Here is a 5,925-nt window from a genome sequence, read left to right on the forward strand (position 1 = left end):
GTCAGAAAGTTGCTTCCACAATCAGTTCTGCCATTCATTCATCTCTTCAGCCCCATTGATGTGAAGACCATACCTGTTAGCAGACAATACCCAGCCTACTTCCATGCTTAGGGCTAGTTCTCACTATCATTTCTGGCTGTAGCTACTCCTATGTTCTCCACTCTTGATTCAGTTCCTAATAGTCTTCCAGACAAAGAGATGATTTTCTGAATGCAATCCTGATTATAAAGACTTACTTTTTCTTTTATTAGAAAGTGGTCCATTGTCATTTCTCTGTACCATATAAGGAGAATAAAGCTGGAGGCCAAGGGTTACAAGAAATCTAGGCCAGTCAATCCAAGTAATACCCTAGGGGTTGGTTAGTCCAAAAGAAGTATGGAATGCTAATGAGGCCTAGATGAAGGGTTTTAGCTCTTTGGGACTAATTGTAACATCGTGCAGGGAAATCTGTGCCCCATCTGAAATGTCTATGTAGTCATTTCACAAACACTGTCCCTGGGTCACAAGTATTAACTGAGCAAAATATTAGGTGGGGTCTAAACCCACTAACCCAGTTTATACTATAATGCACCAGATCCAGTTATAGCCACCATTTCCAGAGGGCCATGTGGAATCCTCCTTAAGTCTTGGCAATTACTTTATCCTTCTGAGTTGCTGTTTTATCATCTTTTTAAAGGTTAATAAGTTTGGTGGAGAGTTGTTGAAGCAGGAGACAGAGAAACTTGTTGAACAAGTATTTTCTGGAAGGCATTGTACTCAGTAATTCATATATATGTTCACTTCGCACCCTCTAATCTCTTCAAGTTATGAATTGTTATTGAAATAACAGTGTATAATATAAGTGAGTGTCTTGCTCACTGCACACTTAATAAATGTCATCACCAATCCTTTCCAAATTTCAAAAGGAGATATGAATCCCACATTTTCCTTAGTGCCTGATAATTCACTCTGAGGAGGACTGTGGCAATCATTTTTAGAAATAATACACTGTTGAGATAGGAGAAACCTTAGATATTGCTTAGATATAATACTTCAATGAATAAAGAAAAGAAAAACTTACTTGTAACTGGTTCTACAGAAATAACAGATCTAGAACTAAAGCACCATCCATCCCTTACACACATGTGTGTGCTCTTATGCCTCTTTAAGGGCTATCTCAGAAAAACCATGGCCATCCCTGCCTTAATAAAAGTGAAGGGCAGAATATGGGTCCTTCGTGGTTGTAGTTTATAAAAGCACCTTGAAGTTCAGCCAGAAACACTTCCTGGAAATATTAGAACACAACTTTGGGGGCATAGTAGAGAGGCAGAGAAGAACAGAAAGAGGGAATCCATGGGAATCTTAATTTAAGGTCAGCCCAGCTGGAAACAAAAGTGGAATCATTGGCTCTCAGGGGATCAGAGACCACCATAGAATTCTATGTTCTCTGTCGGGTTTGAAAGTCCATTACTCTCCCCTAGAAGCTACCTTGCAATTTGTACCCCAAATCACTGCAAGGCATAACTTCCCAGAGTTCTCAAACAATAAAGCCTGGCAAGGAAGAACACTGCTATGCATAGAAAACACTATTATGGCATCACTAAAGAAGTATAGTTTCTAATGGCCTTCTAAATACTCATCTATAACCATTTGATGACTTAATCACATCATAAATGCCTCACCTCTGAATAGTATTACAGTGAGGATTAACATTAATTTTGAAGCAATACAAACCTTTAGACCATAGCAGACAACTTCACATCCAACTAAGTGTAAAACAAAGGTTATGGACAGATCAAAGAACTCAGATCCTAAATTACTTCTGCCCCAAACCACACTCAGAGACTCAGAGTTGGAACGGAGCTGGTAGCAGTTTAACCTATGATGTACTGGTTTGTTTCACCTTCTATATCCATGTCTTTACATGTGGCAAACTTTTATGCTTAGGTCTTAACACTATAGATATGATATAATTCCTTTGGTCCCTTAACCATCTCTCTGAAGTTATCCAAGCAGATTTAGTGACCATATCCATTTTGATGATGAAGTCTATAGGGAGATGGTAATAAGTTTCAGGCCTACACGGTTAACTTATGTCAGGAAAGTTCTTGAGCCTGGTTTGCATTAACTTTGTTGCCAGTACTTTAAAAATCACACCAGTGTCACCCCAGGATGCACACACCCACAGTGAGGCTCTATTCTGACTTCACCCTTTCCAAGTAATATTCCAGGACTTTTCCCTCTGCTGCAAACACACTTACTTGTTTTCTATTTCTTTACTGTGAGCCATTTTCTCTGTGCTCAAACATAGAGATACTATTCTCTCCTTTGGTCTTTAATATCTTATAAGAAATCTTACAGCCAATAAATGCTAGATATAAGAGTGAAACTCAGAGCATCCAAGCTTTAATAATCCTGCTCTTTTAGCAACATTTCACTGTTCAGAGATTATTTGTCAAACCAATCTGCTAATGGGCTAATATCACACAAACACCAATTAAAGGAATCTGGAAAATCGATATTTGTTTTGTTGTTTCAGTCAATGTTTGTTTCAGACACAAGGATAACTTATCACTGTTTTCCTAGCTAAATTATATTGCTGGGACATTGGGAACCCAATATACACACACATATATATATGAGTACAAATATAATGTTATGTAATAAACAAGCCATTGCACCAGTAAATGCTCACTTACTAATTGTAAACATTTAACAGACTACATAAAAATGGTAAGGGGCATAACTAAGGAAGATATCATGTTGGCTGCAATTGTCTAAGAAGAAATAAAAGTTGGGGTTGGCTGGTAGGAAGGATTTGGGAATTGATAAGAAAAACGCTGGCCCTTCTGTGTATGGAAGTTAGTACACATAGAGACAAACGATGGTTCCATGTGTGGGAACAATTAAATGATGAGCTTCATTTCAGAAGATAGTGGTAAGAGAAATATTTGAAATAACATGTTAGTTTGGCATTGTAGGAAGGAGCAATTCTTATTCACCTAGATGCTATTTTCTATGCATCTCTATGGGATGCTTATGAAAAAGGTGAGTGACAGGGCTTCCTTGAAAGTCTCCTCAGAGTCTGTTCTTCTGTAACATTTACAAAGCTGTTAGTGAGGGAGTCAGGAAAGCTCACTTCTGTGGCACAGGGGAAGGTTAAGCACTTCTGGGGAGGAGGGGAAACAGAATTTACCTATCTCTGAAAGGAAGTTCTTTTGTACCTGGGTGCCATGAAATCCATTGCTCTTAGGGAAGAGAATATAGGCAAAAATTTTCTATCGTATCAGGAAGGACAGCCCACAAATGTAACATGCAAATTTGCAGCTACAAAACAAGGGACAGGACATTCCCATTCCAAGAAAGGACATTCACGTCCCAGATCAAACACAGAGAGAAAGCAGAGTTTTGTTGCCACAATTAACACTGCCAGGAATATCAGAAAGAACTGTTAGTGACGCACAGGTTCACAGGGCTTGCCTGTGACTGAGATTGGAACATGGGAACAGAGAACATGCCATGCTCCTATGTGCTGCCTAGTATCAAATAACAAGCCACATTTTATTGCTGGGAGAGAAGCAAGAGCACAGAGAGAGACGTCCCTTTGTTGCCCAGGTATGCAAGTGCAGCCAAGGGGGGGGACCCTCCAGAATTACAATTCCCACTGTAAGTATATGGTGGCAGGGGATTGTTGCTAGAGGAACTTAAACTTGTGGTATATTGATGATAAAGGTGGCACAAATCACAGTGCCTGTTCTTGTCCTACCTGAGTGGACTGACTCAATTTTGCAGTTAAATGGTTTTACAGGAAAAAGGGCAGGATCATTTCAAGACATGGCTTCCATTTACCTTAGTGTTATCTGTGCATCTAAAATGTATTTGTAATCAAATAAAAAATTAAAAAGCTAAACCAAAAGCAAAGGAAAAATAATTCATTGTTAAGAAATAATACACCTCCGAAACCTGTTTCAGAGTTGATGCCTATAATGGGCCGATGAGGCAGGGTTTTTAAAAGAACTACAATTAGTGTTATAAATGAATGACTCAGTGATAAAGATGGAAGAACATACATGACTAGATGGAGAATTACAGCACAGCAATCAAAACAATGTGAAAGAGTACAATGGAATGATTTGAAACAGTCACATACACAATAACAGCGATGTAAGAATGAAATTGCACAGAAGAAGATCTCATTAATACATGGAGAGAGGTAAAGAAAGGACTAGTTAACTAGACAATAGATCACCACAACTTATTTGAATTGTAGTACAAAATAGAGAAAAGTAAAAAAAAGTATCAAAAAGATGTGAGGTATCTTATTTCTGAATTAAATACAAGCAATTCAATTTTTCAGAAAAATAGGGCAGTAAGATTATTCGAAAACACGGTTCACAATTATTTTCCCAAAAGAATAAGATTTATATCACATATCTAAGAAGCTCAGAGCAACAAAATGTGTATAAACACACACATACAAACACACACACACACACACACACACACACACACACACACACAAAGAGATAAAATACTAAAAACTAAACATGGATGTTCAAAAGACAAAGTTCATGCACAGAATCAAAAATTGGAATCATTGGTGATTTATCCTCAGAAACTACGCAATCCAGAAGATGGTGGGTGACATATTTAAAGCACTGGCAAAATATTTGTCAACTCAGAAATCTCTACCTACTAAAGTAAAGGATGAATGAAAAGTTTCTCACACAAACAAAGGTTAAAGTAATTTATAAATAATTTACTCTTAGCACAACTGTGCTACAGTAAATATTTTTTCAGTTAGAAAGAACAATATGATGTGGGACAGAAAGTTGAAAGAAATGAAAAGAGCCAGAAATGACACAAATATCAGTAAATAAAAGGTATCCTCCAAATATCTTTCATCTCTATAAATGACACCCAAAAGCTTTGAGAAAAGAAAGTAGAAATATGATGAGGTACATACAATATATCTAAATAAATATACTGAAACAGACATTGGAATTAGAAATCCATTGTTGTAATGTTTTGAATGTAATTAGTGTATGTGTTCTGTGTGTACCTGTGTTCATATGAGTACACATATTGTGTGAGTGCAAATGAGTCTGTGGAGGCCAATCTTGGATATGATTGTCAGGAAAGTCATCCATCCCTTTGAGATTAGGTCTATCATTGGCCTTGAAGCTCACCAAATAGGTTAGACTGGAAGTTCAGCTACAACCATCTATCTGTTTCTCTCCAGCACTAGAAATCTAAGCACAGACTACCACACACACATTTTTTCAAGACATTATTTTTTATTAGTTCAAATAAGAAACAAGCCTGCTTCACATGTCAATCCCTCCTCCCCCCTTCCTCCCTTCTTCCCCCACCTATCTACCTTATGCTCCCCAGGGAGGGTAAGGCCCTCCATGAGAGATTCCCAAAGTCTGTCATATCCTGGGCAGGGCCTAGGCCCTCCCCCATGTGTCCAGGCTGAGAGAGTATCCCTCCATGTGGAATCAGCTCCCAAAGTCTATTTGTACTCCAGGGATAAATACTGAACCAATACCAGAGGCCCCATAGAGTGTGGAGGCCTCCTCATTGACATCCGTATTCAGGGGTCTGGATCAGTCCCATGCAGGTCTCCCAGACATCAGTCTGGGGTCCATGCGCTCACCCCCCCACACACACACATTTTTGTTTGGGTTTTGAAGATAAAACTCAGACCCTAGTTCTTGCAAAGCAACTGTTTCACTGATGGAGTTATCTGCAGAGACTGATTGAACTTTTTCCATTAAGTTACAAAGTAACAAGTTTTATTTCATTTCATTTCATATCCCTCCAAACTCTCCTATACACCCCTCCCCACTCAATGGAATTCATGACCTCTTTTTTCAATAATTGTTATTGCTTGCATATGTGTATGTGTATATGTATATGCATGTATATTCCTAACCATACACT

Source organism: Cricetulus griseus, chromosome X, assembly GCF_003668045.3.
Source record: "Cricetulus griseus strain 17A/GY chromosome X, alternate assembly CriGri-PICRH-1.0, whole genome shotgun sequence".
NCBI lineage: Eukaryota > Metazoa > Chordata > Mammalia > Rodentia > Cricetidae > Cricetulus > Cricetulus griseus.